The sequence below is a fragment of the Equus przewalskii genome, chromosome 12 (genome assembly GCF_037783145.1).
Source record: "Equus przewalskii isolate Varuska chromosome 12, EquPr2, whole genome shotgun sequence".
In the NCBI taxonomy this organism is placed as follows: Eukaryota; Metazoa; Chordata; class Mammalia; order Perissodactyla; family Equidae; genus Equus; species Equus przewalskii.
In genome coordinates, this window is record NC_091842.1 from 3,663,339 (window position 1) to 3,684,082 (window position 20,744).

The following is a 20,744-nucleotide window of genomic DNA, read 5'->3' on the forward strand; positions in this document are numbered from 1 at the left end:
TTGAAAATAAACTCTGCAATCAGGAAGGTATTGAAATTTGTCCCCACAAAAGGAAGCAGGGAAGTAAACAGCCTAAATGACATGAGTTCAAACCATGTGCAAGATTTAATTTTAAAATTCTAAAATTGTGTTTGGGGTTATCTAGACTTGCAGGAAGAATCTTATGATGGAGCTTCTACTTTTAATTTGATAAATTGATACTCAGTTTAAATTGGTGCTCAGATAAATTGATACTTACAATTTGGCGTCGTCTTTGATTAGCAAAACACTCAAAAGGATCGTCAGTAGAGTCAAGTTCCGTGGCGAATTTCGATTCATAAAAATATTTGTCAACAGAAGGTATTCTGAACGGAAGCAAAGAGACAGGCTCTGTAAAAATTTGGACTGAAATACTTCACACAAAAATAATAAAATTGATAATAGCTTCCATTATCGGATTTGTTGTGAACTTCCCAGACAGCTCAGCCCTCTGCAGAGAAGAATTTTTGCAATTTAAAATATGATTGACTAGAAGGATCGATTGATGGTGTCAACGATTTCAAATTCATTAATCATAAAAACTACTTTGAGGAAGATTGCAGGCAATTTTATGAAAAATAAAATAGAACAATATTGAAAAACTTTGTTTTCCAGAAAAACACCCAGTGACAGGGTGTTAGGAGTAGATGTGGCTAAAAACTGAAGGAAATATGTGAATAGCTGCCAAAAATAATTATTCTTCCCATTTTACTATCTGGCGTTCAGATAAACGCTATTTTAAATATATTACATTACAGATGTATTCTTTTTTTTTTTGAGGAAGATTAGCTCTGAGTTAACATCCGCTGCCAATCCTCCTCTTTTTGCTGAGGAAGACTGGCCATGAGCTCACATCGGTGCCCATCTTTCTCTACTTTATATGTGGGACGCCCACCACAGCATGGCTTGACAAGCGGTGCCATGTCCGCACCTGGGATCCAAACCAGGGAACCCCGGGCTGCCGAAGTGGAACGTGTGTGCTTAACCACTATGCCACTGGGCTGGCCCCTACAGATGTACTCTTAAATGTAAAGAATTTACAACTGTTTTTCTTTTAATGCACATAGATTTCAGTTACTTTTAAAAATATTTATTTTTTGAAAAGAATTATTTTATAGGCTCACCAACACAATGAAACTAATTTTCTAACCAAGAAATAAATATTTTAAAATTTATTTATATTTTAGCATCACTTTTCAGTTTCAAAATTTTCCCAGTTGAGACAAAAAAAAATTGTATGTGTACCCGTCCTATAATGCTTCTCATTCCAGGAGAGATTTAAGGCAACATAAAAAGATATGGAGGGGTCAGCCCTGTGGCATAGCAGTTAAGTTCACGTGCTCCACTCCGGCAGCCTGGGGTTTGCCGGTTCGGATCCCGGACACAGACCTAGCACTGCTCATCAAGCCATGCTGAGGCAGTGACCCACACAGCACAACCAGAAGGACCTACAACTAGAATATACAACTATGTACTGGGGGACTTTGGGGAGAAAAAAAAAAAGAGGAAGATTGGCAACAGATGTTAGCTCAGGGCCAACCTTCCTCACCTAAAAAAAAAAAAAAGATATGGAACATTCCAGGTTTCAACCTCACTAAATCAGATTTTGGGGGCTCCAAGTCCCTTTCAGAATTTGTCCTGTTTTTAGTTAAAGTGACCAATTTCAAGCTAGAATAACGTTAGCTTGATTAGTTTGTACTGTAAATGAAATTGTTTACTAAATAGTTTTCATTTTATATCATACTCAATAATCTGTCTGGCCACGCCTTAGGACCAAGAAGCAAATGACAAATGCGGTATGGAGAACGTCCGTCTGCAGGTGCCATGTTGGTGGGCCACTTGGATGCGTTTTTACTTTGAAAACCCAGCAATCCAGCAGTTATTGGATACCCCTCCCCAATCTGTGGGGTAGCATGACTTTCTAGAATATAAGGATGAGGGGAGACGTGTATAACAAGGTCTTTTTTTTTTTTTTAAAGATTTTATTTTTCCTTTTTCTCCCCAAAGTCCCCTGGTACATAGTTGTGTATTTTTACTTGTCGGTACTTCCAGTTGTGTTGTGTGGGACGCTGCCTCAGCATGGCATGAAGAGTGGTGCCATGTCCGCGCCCAGGATCCGAACCAGCGAAACCCTGGGCTGCCGAAACAGAGCGCGTGAACTTAACCACTCAGCCATGGAGCCGGCCCCCTATAACAAGGTCTTTTATCAGAACATTTGGGTACAATCGTGCGCTTTTGTTGAGAAAAATTCCAGTTTGTTCCAAGTTATCTAAAAGCAGAAGAGAGTTTTGTCTCTGTTCTCCAACGTGAAGCTGTGTGATGGGGACAGCGGCATCTACAGAGGCATCTTCGCATGTAGTTAGGGAGTTAGCCAAGCTGTTGGGGGCTCCTGTCTGGAGACCGATGAGAACATATTCCAAGGATCAAAGCCGTCCTCTCCTTCCCGTGAGCTACAAAGAGGAGGGTACGGGGAGTCAGCCAAGAGAAGTGAGTGCGTTAAAGAGACAATTAATGCGTCTTGTGCTCAGTGGAGTTCTGGCAAGCCTGCTGGGACATTTTCAAAGGATCGCTGGAATGTTCCCAAAGACAGCTTGTTGCAAGCCATGTCTTAGCCTGGGTTTCCCCAAAGGCCAGCCCTGAGACAAGGGTTGGAGCCCAGGTCATTTATTCGGAGGGAAATACAATAATAATAGTAGATAATAGATATTAAGTAGCAATAAATTTCCCTTGGCTTTTTCAACTCATCTCCAAATCAACAATGGAAGAGAAGGCAGTGTAGCACGTCGGACCCCTTGGGCTCCATCCCGCTGGGGAACTCTTGGAAAAGGCGCAGAACAGGCCTCAGGGGCATGGTGGGGCCGGAGTTCTTTATCCACCAGCTTCCACCAGTCTGTCTGAGAACTGCTCTCAGGAGTGGGGGCTAACACCCCAGTACCTCCAGCCTTGCTGGATGAGAGTTGATTAGGCTCCCATCACAGGTGCTTACGATTGGAAGCTGGAAGTCTGCACCCACAGGGATCACCCCGTAGTGTCCATCATGTGGCTATACCATGGCGCATTTTCATGGGATCCTGGTGAGGTACGTTTCTGTCATTCCCATCGCTTTGTGTTTACCAACAATGATGCTGTGAAGCTTCTCACACACGTCCTTGTGAACGTATGTGCAAGGTCTCCTCTAGGGTCTGCACCTGGGATCGGAGATGAACTCAGGTGGCGTGTGGGCGCCATCAGCGGCGCCAGATATTGCCAGATCGCTTTCCAAGGTCGTTGCGTCTTGTCATCATCGTCCTTGGCAGTATGTGAGTATTCCTGTGGATTCACGTCCTCACCAACATTTCCTGTAGTCCCCCTTTCTGGATGTTGCCACCCTGCTAAATGTGGCTTTAATTTGCGTTTCCATGATCCTCGATGAGGTTGGAGATCTTTTCATGCGTTTATTGTCTACTGAATGCTTAAAAAAAAAAATCTGGTGTTGAGTGCTTAATTCCTTAAGCCCATTGTATGTGGCATAGGAAGGGGTGTGTGTGTGCGTGTGTGCGTGTGTGTGTGTGTGTGTCGGGTTCTTTGTCCACTTTAAGGATTTTTGTCAAGCAAAATTCTCCAAACTCCCTAGGCAAGATATTTGTGACAGTTATCAAATAGTGCTTTTTACGGAGATCCGAGCGATGATTTCACCATTATAACGCTAAAGGTATAAAAAATAACATCCTGATAAAAATAAAGTCATGATCCCGGATACCACGTCACAATTCCTTTGCATTTGCCGATCTTTCATCGTATTATTAGCCTACATTTGTATTCATTAAACCGTGCAGTCACCTCGGGAGTCTGAATAGTGCCGTTTTGTGTGGTTCCTTTCGATTCTGAGCAGCTCCCTTATATTTTGATCACCGTCCAAGATTTTCTCGTTGTGTTTGGCTAGAATTCCCGTTTAGCTCACTGTTCTTTGACTAGCAACACGTCAGGAAGTGCGTCACCATCTGCCGTAAATAAGCCCTTTCTCAGTTTGTTTATTAGATTCAAGAGCAAGATAAGGGAAGCAGTGAGCAGAAGGGAGGCCCTGGAAGGATGCTCTTCATCTGTCATCTCAGGCCTGGGACGAACTTGCGGTCAAGGGCATGGATCACACAGAAGTTTAGGTCACAGCTCAATGAGTAGGTGACCATCGGTGAAAGGGAGCCGTGTAGTACAGAGCTAAGTCAGCAGGCCCGGGTTGTCCAAACCCTGCACCTCAAAGGTTTGGCCCTTGACTGGCTCCTGGAAGGTACGTTCCAAGCCCTTAGAACATCCTGCCTGATAAGAGCGTCTTTTTAAGTAGAGAGTCTATGCTAATGATGTGGTTTGGGGCTGGGGTCCTCGGGCCACACAGTATCAGCTGGCCCTCTGGAAGGGCTGGAGACCAAGTTCAGCCCCATGGGTGGTCGGCCATGCTTATGTAACTGACCCCCAATACGAGCTCTGGACACCAAGCCCTAGGTGAGCTTCCACGGTTGGCAGTACCCCATATTTGTCAGAGAAACATGGGAGAGATAAGTGCTGTCGGCACGGCTCCACTGGGACGGCAGAAAGCTCTGCCCCACACGCCCCTTCCCTTTGCTGATTTGAAGATCCTTTCGTTGTCATAAACCGTAACGGTGAGTGTAACATCTTTTCTGGTTCACGAACCCTTCTACTGAATCGTTGGACCTGAGGGTGGTCCGGAAGAGCCCCCGATTGCAGCGCGCACTTACAGGGCATGAAGGCAAGGTACAAATACACTTAGATCCTTTCCCTCCCGCCTAACCTCATTGTTTCCGCTGTCTCAGTCAGTTCAGGCTGCTGTAACAAAAATGCCATAGCTGAGTGGCTTCAACAACAAATAGCTATTTCTCACTGTTCTGGAGGCTGGAAGTCTGAGACTAGGGTGCCAGCATGGCCGGCTTCTTGGTGGGGACCCTCTTCCTGGTCTGCAGATGGATGCCTTCCTGCTGTGTCCTCACCTGGCAGAGGGAGAGATGAGGAAACAGGCTACCTCCTGTTCTTCTGATAAGGGCACTGAGCCCATTCATGAGGGCTCCACAATTATGACTTCATGACCTCCCAAAGACCACACCTGCTAACGCCATCACATTCGGGATTTCAACGAATGGATTTGGGAGGAAATAAATATTTAGTCCATAGTTACCACTAACAACGGATGTCCCCAACACCAGGGCCTAAACCCCATGGGAGCCAGCCAAAATTTCCCAAATTACAATAAAGAAATCCTGGAGACAAAGGTTACTATAAATAGCTGCCTTTGCTTCCATCAGCTAAGTTTGTGACTCTTGGTTCACGTTTCAAAGTGTTGTTTCAGGATCCGCCCGGCCGCACAGATGACATCCTTTACAGACACTTATTGTCAATTCTTCTTCTAGCTGAACTTATTGGAATCCTCTAATTAATAACATATCTTCAGGTGATATATTTGTATCTTGTGAACCTCACCCAAGAGACCATCACTTCAAAAATTTCAACCAGCAAATAAACGTAAACAGCATTGGTTAGCATCCTGTTTTCTTCAGCTTGGGTTAGAAAGTTCATTTGAATTAGAAGAAAATGGCATAGGAAGTAGAATATGTTTTTTTCTTTTTTTGTTAAAGATTGGAACCTGAGCTAACAACTGTTGCCAATCTTCTTTTTCTTTTTTTTTCTTTCTACTTTTTCTCCCCAAATCGCCCCAGTGCATAGTCGTATATTTTAGTTGTGGGTTCTTCTAGTTGTGGTATGTGGGACGCCGCCTCAACGTGGCCTGACGAGTGGTGCCATGTCCGTGCCCAGGATCCGAACCGGCGAAACCCTGGGCCACCACAGCGGAGCACGCAAACCTAACCACTCGGCCACGGGGCCAGCCCCTAGAATATGTTTTTAAATGAGAGACACAATCACAGAACTATATATATAGTGTCCTCCTAATCTTGTAAAAAAAAAAAAAAAGCACAAATATTTGCATGAAAATGAGTACAGAAGAAAAAAACCATCAGATGTTCACAGTGGGTTCTCGGGAGGAGGGAATAGAATTGGGGGCAACTTTCCTTTTCTGTCTTTTTGTTGAGTTTATTGTCTGACTTTCCTACAACAAATGGGTTAATTGAGAAAGAAAGGAAGACACATTGATAAATGAGACATTACCTGGATGGTCCCGGTTTGTTGTCTTGCTTTCTGGCCTTCTCCACGAAGGAAATATTCTGCAGCGATCATGAGGGTGAATTTTATGCTAATAACGCCCACGGTGTTGGGTTGCGATGCAGGGTCTGGGGCCCACCCCCGCGGGACAGGACGGCCTGGTCTCTGCTTCCCCAGGACCTGGGCCAGCACCTGCACACAGCTCGAGCTCGCTGCCTGTTTGTCGAGTTGCTTTCCAGAAGCTTGGAGAAATACACACTGGAAAAGTCGATGCCACCATATTTCCGTAAATCCTGCCGTCCCATCCTTTCCCATCGCCCACGGGTTCCAGATCTTCTAAATACTGAATTATCCTTGAGTGTAAACCCCGGACGTGGCTGGGAAACACATTCACTCTCCATTTGCCTAACCGAGCGGCTTAATGGAAATTGGGAGCTGTGGCAAAGGTCGCATGTGTCCGCCTCGCCCCGACCTGGGTCCCCAGGACAGAGCAGCAGGACCAGGGGTTCAAAGCTTATGCGGGAAAATTATTCCTCTGACCGTGTAGACCTAACGCCTCGCCCCAGAGAACAAAGAATTCTTAAGTTTGTCTAAATCCTCAAAGAGAGGCAGAAGCGCTACGTAATCTTGAGGGCGTGATTTTGCACCTAGGGGTTTAAGTCTCTGAAACACAGACTTAAAGGGACCCTGAGGATCGCACACGCTCCAGCTCCCCGGGAGGCCACCTTGTCGGGTGTTATCAGCACGAGCCCTGACGTGTGAAATGAAAAACAGACTCAACCGGGGGAAATAATGTGGGACCCCCATCCTAAAGCGGGGTCGGCAAACTTTTTCTGTAAAGGGCCAGATAGTAAACGTTTTCAGCTCTCTGAGCCTTATGGCCTCTGTCACAGCTGTTCTGCCTTATAGTTCAGAGGCAGCCGTGGATGGGATGTAAACAAACGAGCCCAGCTGTGTCCCAATAAAACTTTATTTACAAACACAAGCTGTGGGCCACAGTTTGTTGATCCCTGTTCTAAAGGAAACAGTAACCCTAGGGATTTGGAATCTATTTAAATTGCTTCGGAACTTGTGTGTGTGTATATATAGATACAATCTATATTCAGTGTTGTATACACACACATTGAATATATATTATATATGTACACATTGAATATATATTATAGATGTACACATTGAATATATATTATATATATACACATTGAATATATATTATATATATACACATTGAATATATATTATATATGTACACTTTGAATATTTATATTTATATATTAGCAATTTTAATAATATATCATTATTTAGTTTCATTAATTATAATTTATAGTCTATAATATAGTAATATAAAATGTTTAATATTACATTATAAATTATTTTATTTTATAAATTATTTTAGTATTTATTAATCATTTTATTATTAACTAAAGGATTGGTATTTTAGTGTTTTATTGTGATTGGTTTTATATTGAGTATATTAATAATGTAATAATAAATAACAATATTGACATTATATGTAATATATATATTCAAAGTGTATGTATATGTGTTAGAGTTCTGCTGAGAAACAGAACCAGTAGGAGACACATATATAAAAAGAGTTATTATGAGGAATTCTTATTATTATGAGGAATTATTTATTATGAGGAATTAGCTCACACAGTCACAGAGGCCGAGAGGTCCCACTATCTGCCATCTGCTGCCTCTGCTACCCGAGAGGGCCGGCAGTGTAATTCAGAGCGTGAAGGCCTGAGAACCGGGAGCTGACGGTGTAGACCCAGCCTGAGGGCGGGAGAAGAGAGACGAGCTGCCCCGGCTCACTCGGTGGGTCAGGACAAAAGGGGCGAACGCCTCCTTGTTCCACCCTCTGTTCTGTCCAGGCCTCAGCGGGTTGGATGGTGCCCATCCACGCTGGGGAGGACCACCTGCTTGGCCAAGTTCACCATTTCAAACGCTAATCCCATCCAGAAACCCCCTCACAGACACCCCCAGAAATCGTGTTTCATCTGGGCGCCCCACGGCCAGCCAGGCTGACGTAAAACTAACCGTCGCAGTGTAGAGTTACTTATTTTTATACTCAAAGCTCTGTCTGTGTTTCATGTCTTTTTTGCCAGGCCCATGAGCAGAACGTGTGTGAAACTCAGGGGCCGTTTGTTACCCCGTGTTCACACACAGTCCATGCTTTGGACCCTGAAAGCTTTGCCCGGTGTTCTAGATGACCATAAAAGACAGGGAGTGGAAACACAGCCATGGTCCCTTGGGCTCGGTCACTCCCTCCATCTCTGTGGTCCTCTGACCTAGTTTGTGGACACTGTGGAGAGCCGTCTGAGGGCTTCATAGCCCCATATTCAGACCCTCCATCTTTTCCCGGTCTTCACGCCATGTGGGTGGACGGGAATTAACAAACGGAAAAACAGCTACCAAAAAGGGGGCTATCATAGATTTAAACTTCAGCTCCCCTATCTTAAACTTTGCTCCACGTCAACAGCTTTTTCCACTCCACTTTTTTACATTTTTTTTTTTACTCATTTTTACTCCAAATGACAGTTTTTCTCGTGGCCAGATAGATTCCACCTTAGAGAAAAAATATTCAAACGCATTCATTTTTATTGCCCAAGAAACACCTTGGTCACAGCAGCTGCCTTCCCGTGGATAAAATATATGTGATTTTTATTACACCCAGGATGAAATTGATGTATATTTTTATTACTGTCCCAAAGTCACCAGAAAAGAATACCTTGTAACCTTTTTTAGTGGCAAACGGGGAACAAAGTGGAGCAGAGACAAACCTGTTTGTCCCCCGGACGACCCTCCTTGGGTGGCCCAGCCGCTGATGGCTCAGCAGAGAGGGCTCCAAGGCGACGGCTGAGACAAGGCCAGAGTGCAGACTTCCCAGGCAGTCGGCATCAAGAACAGGATGTTTCGCACACAAGCCGGGCGGCGACCCTGGCCACAGGACTCTCGCCCCTTCCGGCTCCTGTATGGAGGTGCTGGGTGTAAGGGACAGGGTCCCCGCCTGGGACGCTGCCCACGTGCATCCACCTGTACGTAATTCCAGCAAGCCTTTCTATGGGCTTCTAGTGATCACGGCTGCCCAAAACCTAGAGACGTGAGGCAACCGTTTTATTACGCTCAGGAATTCCGAGACGGTCACGCAGGCCAGTTTGTCTCTGCTCCTCTACCACGTCTGGGGGCTCAGCTAGAAAAACTTGAAAGCTGGGGGTGACTCAGTGGCATGTGCCTTTGAATGCTTGAATTGGAGCTAGAGCAACCAAAGGAGCTGAATTTTAAACTTTATTTAATTTCAATTGATCGGAAGTTCAGTGGCCACATATGGTTCCTGGCTACCATATTGGATAGCACAAATCTACAGTCGACTTCCCTCGTGTGTTTGGCAGCTGGGGCTGGCTGTCAGCTGGGGTCCCGGCTGGGCTGGTGGCTGAAATGCCTACATGTGGTCTCTCTGCATGAGCTAGTTGGGCTTCCTCAGAGCGTGGCAGCTGGGGTCCCAGCGTGAGCACCCCCAGAGACCAAGGGGAAGCTGTATTATCTTTTATGACCCAGCCTTGGGAGTCACATAGTGTCATTTATGCTGTGGTCACAAGCCCATCCAGATTCAAGAGGAGGGAGCACAGATCTTGTCGCTCATTGGAGGAGCCTCAATGTCAAACTGTAGGAAGGATACGTGGAATGGGAGATATTGTGGCAAGATGGTGGTTAATACCAAAATTGGTTATCTGTTACTGCACCACAACTCCCCCAAAACATAGTAACTTAGCAATTATGTATTTTGCTCACAATCTCCAGGGGTCAGAGGAAACAGCTCATCTCTGTTCTAGGTAGCGTCAACTGAGGCAGCTCAACTGGCGACTGTAGGATCCACATTCAAGATGGCGCACTCACATGGCTGGCAAGGTGGTGTTAGCTGTCGGTCACAGGGAGCTCAGCCAGGGCTGTGGTTTGGGGATCTTGGTTCCTCCCAACGTGGGCCTCTCTGTAGGCTGCTGGGGCTTCCTCATGGACCTGGTGGCTGGGTTCCAAGTGCAAGGTTCCAGGACAGGAAGGTATTTTTATGATCCAGCTTTGGAAGTCACAGAGCGTCACTTCCATCACACTCTGTTGGTGAAGGCTGTACCAGGGGCCACCCAGGTTCGAGAGGAGAGAACACAGATCCTTTCACTTGATCAGAAGAGTGGTAAGGACACACCGTAAGGGAAGCATGTGCAATGGAAGGCATCACAGCAGCCATCTTTGGAAAATGCAGTCTACACATGGGAGAGTGAGAGTCTGGAGTACGCTGCTAATCCTGTGTCTGGAAGGTTTCTTGAGTGTGCAACGGGTACCATTTATGGTCAACAACGAGTCATCTCTGCTCTTATTACACTCCTTGTGCCCACTTTTCATCAGCATCCTTAAAGGTACAGCTCCCGTCTTCTCTTTGACTCACCTAGTCACGATCTGTGTCCAGTGTTAGCTAACTGTCCATTTTCTCCCGTGGAGTACAAGCATATCCATCTCTTAAACAGAAGAATTTGGACAATTTGGACGGCAACCAGATATATGAATCAAAGATTTTCACATATAGGTCCAAGGAGAAAAAGAAAGTGGCAGTTTGTATTAACTAGAAAGAGACTGACTGTGCGATTTCTGAATTTCAGCTATTTTCGGTCACTGCCCCTTTCCCAGTCTGCTCAGACACCGTTATTCACAGTAAAAATTGTGACGTGTTCCATCCCAATGCAAAATATCCAAACAATTTTCCCAGATAAAATATGTATCAACTGAACAATGAAAACAAGATTATAAAAAGTATCACTTTGAAAGTAAATAAATACAGTTTGCTCCTACAATATAGTAAAGTTTTATTGTACTCGCTTTTTTTTCTGTCTGCACTTTCTTCACCAATTTTTCAACCTTTTGAGGGCTCCTCGTTACTCAGAGTCCACTTAAAAATAGAATTATAACACAAAAAAATCTCCTTGAGGGCAAAATAAAGGCAAAACACGAGAAGTGTTCAAAACAAAAAGGCAGAAATAGGGCGTGCACACAACTTAAGCCTCGTTGAAGTTCCCCCCCTTCCATCCCTCTCCGCTGGCACACGCAGGCAAAGCCAAACATTTGGGTGTGCAATTAAAATTTATTATACAGATATTCTCCAGCGAGAAACGGTGTCAAGTAAATTGCATGTCCTTGCTTGCAACTGTAACATCAAAATACTGCTTCTTTATAGCGTATTTATTTAGCGTGCTTGTGGAGGAAAAGTCATTGCACACGCACCTGTGCTCGCAAAGACTCAATGTCTGCAAAGTGCTATAACTTCCCAAAGGCCAGAAGCTGGAGTCAGCATGTGAGGTGGGTGTGTCTGTGCTTGCAAATCCACGGAAGGTCTCTAAAAGGATCCACAATGAGCTGGTCGCAGCGGCTGCTTCCAGGGAGGAGGGCCGGGGGACAGTGTAGGAGGGAAATCTTGGTTTAATTTAATACTTTTTTTGAAATTAATGGAGAAAAAATATATAAGTTTACCAGCAGGAGTCCCTGCAGCCTCCAGCAGACTGTGCATTTGATGACGTCGTGGTGACCAGCTTCCCTGCACTGCCTTCCCGTGGAGTGAGAGGAACGGCACCAGATTCTGAGGTCGTTTGGTGAAGGCTGTTTCTTTCCCAAGAACTTAATCAGAATTCACAACATTGCCCTGTGCCAATGGGCCTGTGGAGCAGACTCTGTTGCCTTCTCTCCCTCTGTCCTTCTTCCCAGCCGGCAAAGCCCTCCACCCACCCTAACTGCTGAAAATGACAGGTATGTACTTTCCAGTCTCCCTTGCAGCTAGGACTGGCCCATCTTCTGTCCAAGGGATCATCAGAGGAAATCTGTTAGGGAAAATACCCTGGTCAAGAGGGACGTGCAAGGAGAAAGTTCTCTTCCTTCTTTTGGATGTGGTTGGGTGAAAACGTGATGCCTGGAGCTGTGGCAATCATCTTGTGAAAATGAGGAGACTCACCTATGGAAGAAAGCTGAGGATGACTAACCAAAAAGATAGAAGGTACCTAGGTTCATCATGTCTTCATGCTTCCACTGAAATAACCAACCCTGGAACAACCTACCATTGGACTTCTTAAAATGAGAGAGACTAAATGTCTGCATTATTTAATTCCCCATTAGTCAGGTTCTCAATTACTTGTAGCTAAAGCATCCTGGCTGATACAGTGTGTCATGAACTTCTAAATAATTATCCCAGACTGACCATGTCAGTGAACATGATTTTTGTCATGGCAAGTTTTCTTGGTGGAATCAGTGGACAAGAAATAAAAGTTGAAAGAGTGACTATTTTATTAGCGGGCCAGAGGCCAGCCAGCACTTTGCGATTCTCAACTGGGATCTGCAGAAAGTCGATCAGGAACAAGAGTGCTTGGGGAAAGGTCTCTTTGACATTGATCTCTTCTCAAATTTATTCACATTAAGATATCTTGTGGCGTTTCTTATCTGACTCACAGATCTCCTCTCAGTATGGGAGCTGTCATCATGCAAATCATAACTTGGGAAACAGTTCCTCTGTGTCTGTGTTGGGCTGCATACACCTGACCCACCAGGTCTGCCCCACCTTCGTCAGTTACCTCCAGTGGGTGGAAAGTTTCGGGGGAAATACAGGATTTGGAACACTTGGGTTTGAATCCAAGTGACTCGGTCCTGGCTGGGGGAAATTAAACAAGTTGGTGAACTCGTGTGTGCCTCAGTCTGCACGGCCCTAGACCTAGAAAGACAAGAATCAGCCATGAACATGACTCAGAAACATCCTATGGGCTGACTGGAAAGCCCAGTGTTTACCGCACAGATGATTAGTCATGCCATGTGCTGGCTGTTGCATCATTTAGAATGCATTTAGCTGCAAGTAAGTGAAGACTCAACTCACACAACCTTACTCACTTAGCTAAGAGATAGGTGGTGGCTGCCCATGGCTTAACAGAGTTGTCAAGGATCCAAGATCATTCTTTTGCTCCTTCATCTTTAAGATGGGAGCTTTCTGATCTCATGCTCGTTGCCTCATGGCCACAAGGTGGCTGCTGCAGCTCCAGGTATCATGACCTTTTCCAAAAGCAGGAAACCATGGAGGCAACGGGAAAAGGTCATTTCCTGTAGTGGCTTTCTCTTATTATAGTGGGCATAAAAGCTTTTGTTGACCCTCAGCACATTCCCTCTAAGGACTAGAATATGCGACAATCCCTTGTGGCAAAAAAAAAAAAAAAAATACTGGGAAGGCAAACATTTAGCTATTTTCCGTTCTCTGAAGTGGAAGGTAAAGAAAAGACCAGGGAGCTGGGAATGGTTGCTGTCTGATCCTGAAAATCTATTTTAATTGTCTGTCTCAGAGCTACACCTTCTCCCAAAACTGGAAAAGCAGGTTGAGGTCATGGCTTCAGCCACAGAAAATCAGATTTAATAAACAAATTCGTATGGAGCATCCATCAGATGCCAAGCAATACGCAAGCCGGGGAAGGTCTCTGTCCTCATGGAACTTAGATTTTAGGCAGGGTACAGAGACAAGAAACACGGAGGCAATTAAGTAAATACGATCGTTTTAAATCGCGATCTACACCTCGAGGAAAATAAAAGGGTATAAAAATAAAAGGAAAATAAGATAAAATGATGAGGTAGAGAGCAATCAGAAGTGTGAATCATTCTGGCCAAAATTTAAAACAATATTTGTGAAAAGGGACGCGGAACACCAAGCCTTTTCTCAAAACTCCAGTCGCCTGCTAATTGAAAGCGGCGGGGTCACTGAGCTCAGCCGCTGCTCCAGACACCCCTTTCCTTTACACAAAGTTTCCCGGGCCCTTTATTCTCCGCCTGTGGAGCCAGGTGCCGCGCGATGGAGGAGCGCGTCTCATTCTCGTTATTCATTAAGAAGCCCAGTTTCTCTCCACCGGGAGACCCACTTTCCAGGCAGGTTTCTCTTTGACAATTTTCTTTTCATTTTGTTTATTGATCTTATGAAGAATTCTCGTCCTTCTTCGGGGAGTGGATTTATATTCAATATTTTAGGGAGAGGAGCTGGGAATGTAAATACGCTTGTAAAAAGGGAAAGAACACACGGGTCTGCCGCAGGAGCGTCTTTCCGCCTTGATGTGAGCACCGGGCGTCGTGTGATCACTCCCTTGGATGATGTGACTGCTACAGGTGACATTCGCAGAGCCCGTGGCAAAGGCAATGATGGAATTTGAGAGTTGTGAGCGACTTATAAATCTGCTCATGCAGCCTCGCGTGGGTGCAGAAATCCTTGCCACGAAGTTCCTGATAAATGTGCATGTGGTTTGTCCGACCAGCACCAATGGACGGGGCGTCCCTGTTGGTGAGAGTCCACCAGGGGTGACCCCGGTTGCTCTGTGCTCTCTCATTATTACGGTTATCATCTCCGATGGATCCCGATGTCGCTTCTGGAACCACTGCCCGTTCCCCCGCCTCCTAATATCTCTCCAGCCGACTCCAATCGGCTTTTCAAAGCCGCTGTTCCACCCCCATGGCTCTTTGTCCGTTTCACCGAGAATAACGCTCAGTGTTCAGCCTTTGTCTTATTGGTTCTGGTAGCACATTTGACACAGCTCATCACCCGCTTCTTGTCGAGTCACTTTCTTCATTTGACGTCCAGGATGCAAACCCTCCTGGGGTCCCTCCCACCTCTCCGGCTGCTCCTTCTCAGAGCCCTTCGCTGCCGCTTCCTCATCTCCCCTCCCTCTAACCTGCCAGGGTCCCATCTCCTCTCTAGCCACACCCTCCTCCTTAGTGGTCCTCACCCAGCCTTGGGCTTTAAGCTCCATCCACCTGCTGACGATGATGGCCCCTGGGAGCAGATCCCAGCCCGGTCCTCTCCCCCAGCCTCAGACTCAGAACCCGGCCTCCATGTCCTCACCCACTGTCTAACAGGCTTCTCAGCCTTCATGTGACTGAAAAGTGGGATCCCCGGCTCCCCCCACACCTAGCTCTCTTGCTGTGCTCCCATCTTCCTTTGCTCAGGCCCCAAAGTAAGGCTTCATCCATAAATGCTGTGCCTCTGCCCTCAAGGTCTCCTGAATTAGACCCTTTCTCATCAGTTCCACCACCGGACGCCCCGTCCCCTTTCTGCTGGTTTAGCACTGTCTGTCCTGTTTCCAGTCTCTGCCATTAGAATCTGTCCCCAAAAATGCTCCAGGGTCCTCAGCTTAGCGTGAAGGTCAGCGTCTTACAAGGTGTCCTCAGCCTGGGCCCCATCCCCTCCTCCCACCACGGCCGCTTCCCTCACTCTGCTCCTATCGGCCAGGCCTTTGCCCCCACTGCCCCGCTGTTTGGGTGCTTGTCCGGCAATTACCCACGGGCCACCCTCGTTCACCTCTTGCAAGCCCAAATGCGGGCCTTCTGCAGCTTGCACGAGAGCCCGGTCAGCAGAGGCTCGGGGCTCGGCCAGGACGGGGTCTCTGGGAAGCTGGCTCTGCCTGTGGGCTGCTCTCCTCTCTTTCTGCTCTGACCTTTAGTTCCCTGTCTCTAAATCAGAGACATCGGTGACAGCAGTGGAGCACACCAGCGCACCTGGAAATGCTCAGTGTGGGGCCCGACACACGCCTGTGGGCAGTCGATCCACCAATGTTAGTCTCCCTCCTTCACTGCAACAGCAGAGTAATAATCTAGTCCTCCTGCTATGAACATTTTTCTAAGATTGATAACTCATACATAGATGAGTTTTTTCATCTAATTGCTCCCATTACTCAAGGAGTCGATATTCACCCTTAATCGTGTGCTGGTCGTTATGTCTGTGCTGTAGGCACCTCAGGCTCTGGTAAGAGAGAGAACAAAATCACAGAGTTGCCTTCTGTTTCTCTCTCTCTCTTTTTTTTTTTTTTGGGTGAGGAAGATTGGCCCTGAGCCAACATCTGTTGCCAATCCTCCCCCTTTTGCTTGAGGAAGACTGTCACTGAGCTCACATCCATGCCCATCTTCCTCTATTTTATGTGGGATGCCGCCACAGCATGGCTTGACAAGCAGCGCTAGGTCCGTGCCTGAGATGCGAGCCTGTGAACCCCGGGCCACCAAAGCAGAGTGCATGAACTTCACCGCTACACCACTGGACCGGCCCCAGAGTTTGCTTCCTTTTGAGCCTCCAGACAACTCCGGCCCACAGACCGAGAATCCTAATCTACATTTGTGATCGAGGCGGGGTTGAGCGAAGGCTTAGGATTTTCCGTGTAATATTTCAAAATGAATTTTAGAATCGTGAGTCGCTATCAACTATGCTGGTCTGAAGTTTTTCATTTCCATACCAGTGACAGTTCAGTGAAATTTATGAACTTGGAACTTACTTAATAGGGAAAATAAAAGCAGTTTCTGTAGCCTACAGCCAGGCCAGGGCTCCTGAAATGCCACCGATGACGCATGGTCTTCTCCGGGTGCGACCTGATGGATCCTCGTTCTTGGGCACATGCCGCTCAGCATTCTCCACTTCATCCCGGGTGTTTCTGCACCAGCTCAGCCACACAGCACTTTATGGGTGAAAGCAACAAGCACATGGCATCTGCCGCCCATCGCCGGGAGTGGAAGTCCAAGTACTTGCACCCGCTGCATCTTGGTACCGGAGTCGCCAAGGAAAACACGATGCAGTCAAGAGCCGGGTGGAAAACTTTGCTCACGGAGAGGAGAGATTAGCAAGAGCAGCTTGAGTAGTGGACTTTGGTCCCCCGTGACCAGTGGGTCCCTCCTGGTAGCCAACGCAGGGGATGAGCTTACACACGGCCCTCTTGTAACAAAACAAAGGGACCCTGTCCCCTCACCCCAAGGGACGGGAGCAATGGGGTTGGCCAGGAGCCATATGCCCCACCCATGAAGCACAATAAAGGAGCCAAGGGTGAGTCTGCCACATGGATGGATATTCCCACACAGGGTCGGGCTCTCCATCTCTTGGGAAGGAAGTATTTTCGGCCCAAGGCGCATTCTCGTGAGGCCAAGCGGGGGTCAAAATACCACACTCATGAGGCTGCCCTTCCCAACAGAAACATCTAGAAGTCACTATACTCTTCAAGACTATAGGAAAAGATGATATTTTCTGGGCTTCACTGTTTCTTGACAATAAACGAAATACTTCTGGTTACATTGGAATAGTCAAGTTCATCTCCCAGGGGGATTAAATTAAGACTGAAGAAACCAAAGACGCTCAGATTTCAGACAGGCTCTGCTCACAGGCACACTCTTTTTTTCTTTTCTTTCTTTTTTTTTTTTGGTGAGGAAGTTTAGCCCTGAGCTGACATCTGCACAGGCACATTCTTATAATTTCCAAAAAAAATTGTTGTTTACCCTGTTGGTTTTCCCACCAGCGTGTGCAGTGAGAACACAGTTAGAAACTCCTATCAATGTTCATCAGTGATGACACAGAAGTCAGCCCCTGGGGACTAAAGTTCTGGGAAATCAAAGTTAGATTCAGTTTAAACTTTTCTAGGGACCGGCCCAGTGGCGCAGCAGTTAAGTTCACACGTTCCATTTCGGCGGCCTGGGGTTCACCGGTTCGGATCCCGGGTGCGGACATGGCACCGCTTGGCAAGCCATGCTGTGGTAGGTGTCCCACATATAAAGTAGAGGAAGATGGGCACGGACGTTAGCTCAGGGCCAGTCTTCCTCAGCAAAAAAAGAGGAGGATTGGCAGTGGATGTTAGCTCAGGGCTAATCTTCCTCAAAAACATAAGACTCTTCCAGTTAATGAGCTTTTTCAAAACCGGGGTGTTCATTTAAGGGCCATGAAGGAAACAAGGATTCTTGTCTAATAACGAGGGGTTACTGGGCAAGGGAGGTGTGCTGGAGGAAAGACAAGCCCGCCCACACTTCCGTTTTCTAATTTGATACCATCACGCTGGTAACTGCCCCCTGGGTGGAATTTCATAAGAGCTTCCGGACACATAAATTCTGTATACAGCTTCACGTTAGCTCTGCCTTCCCAAACTTCCCTAATATTTGTAAATCTCTTGTCACATTTGTCCCACGCCACCTTGTGTAATAGTTGTTTGCGGGCGTGCCTTATCTTCCAGAGGAACATATGAAGTCCTTGAAGGCAGAGGTCATCTTCCACGTGTGTTCAACCCACATGGTGTAACAATCGTAATCAGGCCGTGCGAGTATTTCCGAAAGAGACGGTTGTGAGCCTTAGCGATAAGAACTCAGTCTTAAATACCAAAATGTACCAGTCCCTTGAGAAGGGGACTGTCGGTTCTGTCCTGAGCCCTAATGGAGGAGGGCTGGACCCGTGATGACCATCGCGTGGTGAAAACCATCACGATGTCCACGGACACGGAATGTGGGCAGCCAAGGACCATCATGTTGACTCGAAAGTCAGCTGTCGAGTTCACAAACCCCACCTTCCGAACAGTTCCCTGTGATCCCATCTCGTCTAGGACGGGGACATTTCTTGCTGGAGATACAACAGAATAAACACCAGCAGGGCTGGAGCAAAATGTGGCCTTCATTGCAGGACCGTGTAGAGATCAGTTTCTCTGATGGGTTTCAGATTGCTCTGTTAACCTCCAGCAAGAAAACTGAGAACTCCCAGCCTTCAGTTTGGGATTTTTTCTTTTAAATGGATTTACACACTTTTTAAAAACCAAGGAGCAAGTTGATTCCTCTCTTCCTATCGACCTGTTGATTCTTGAACGTTATAAACTACTTGACCCATAAGTGTGCCTCGGAAACTAATGCAATTACATTGCATATTCTTAGCATAAACTCAATTTTTCTAGAGTTGAATGGAAAGTTGAATTTATACAGGAGGGTTTTTTTTTAACACTTAAGTACAGACACGGGGAGAATCAGCAGGCCTTCTCAAAAGGAGAAAGCGGGAGAGGTTACGACCTGGTTCCCCAGCAAACTGTCCGGTCAACATTCTAATTGGGGAAAACAGCCATGAGGGTTACCTGCTCCTGACACAAAGCTGCCCCCACCGCTGAAAGCTCGCCTTTTCTTCCTGTTTCTGTGACTTGCGAGGCGTTAAAGTGGAGCTAAGGGCACGGAAGTTAAAAAGGCAAAAGGTAAGCATTCTTCTGGCTGGTTCGAGCCTCGTCCTAGAAAGGACTCCGGTTTGTGAAGGTAAAACTGGTCAGTGGGGTGCGCTGGGCATGGACGCCAGGGTGGGGTCGTCAGGCGCAGCCCCGAATTCCAGAAAGAGCATGAGGCAGGCCACAGGGCGCTGAGCAACTGGGGGCAGCAAGAGCCAAGGACGCACCTTTTGTGTCCATTTGCTTGGGGTTCCTGGGTTCTTCTGTCCTGTCCTGCTTGCGTTTCAGAAATTGCGATGGACAAGTTCTAGAAATTAAAACCATGCGTTATTTGCCAGAAATACACTGAATGGAATTTTGGATTTGGTTCTCTTGAGAAGTTTGAGCATCTTCTGAAATTGTGTCCGACAGCCATTTGAGATGAGTTGAATATATACATGTATGTAGCTTGTAATTAAGAACCGAAGCGTTCTGAATGGGGAACCGTGGCCCCCCCAATGCTCTGAGCAAAGAAAACAAATCAGAAGGGAAATGACTGTTCTCGACGGCTTTGTTTTGACAATCCTAGGAGACAGGAAGCACCTCCTGTGGTGGACGCTGGGTCCAGCTGTGTCTCGCCATCAGCTCCTGTAAGGGAGGAGGTCTCAGCTGCAGAGAACATCGCTCACCCAGGGTCATCCCTTCCTGGTGACTGAGCAAGGACGGGCACGAAGGCCCAGCCATTTCACGCCAGCGAGAAGCACCCTGACGGACTTGCTCTTTCCAGAGCCGGGCGGGGCTGGCTGAGGCCCTGGTGGCCTTTTTGGAGCCTGACTTTTCCCTCTTCCTCCTGTTCTTTTCTCAACTGCTCGCCCCCACTGATCACCTCCACCCACGACGCCGTCTCTGTGTCTGCTTCTAGAGAACCCGGACATTCCCCTGGGCAGCGGGATGGAGCATCTGCTCCTCTGATCTCAAACGGTTCATCAGGGCCCAAGGATCTACCTACCCTGTGGCTCTTGACCTTTGTTAGGTCAGAGACCCTTGTGGAATGACAAAACCGAGACAATTTAGTAACCGGTTTGATGTCCTGTATTCAGGGAAAACAGTCCACGGGTTGGGGGAGTGGAGAGGCCGTGGAACACTGTTCCCGAGGGATTTGGGGCAACAGCAGGTTTTACAGAGCGTTAGGAGAGACAGTCGAAGCGGGGCAGGCTGGCCAGGAGGGCGGGATTCCTGGCAAGGTCAACAGGTCCCCCTGGGAACAAGGGAAGTGTCTTAGGTTTGTGCTGATCGGCTGGGGTTGCATGTCTGCCCTTATTTAGAACGAGGAAATTATAACCCTTTCCTGGCACTGGGGACAGCCTGGCTGGACATGTGCGTTTCTGGTCAGGCAGAGCATTTAGGGACGTGAAAGTTTCCTACGTTTCGGTTTGCTGACATGGCGCTGGGGCAGGAGCGGCTCCATCTTGGTTCTAGAAATTTATCTCAACTCCCTTTTGAGAAAATGGTGAAGCTCCCTGTTCCCCCAGAAAAAGGTACAGAGGCACGTGTAATTTTTGCCTGTGGTTTCACAGAGTTCAGAGAATCTCTGATACCCACCTGTGAAAC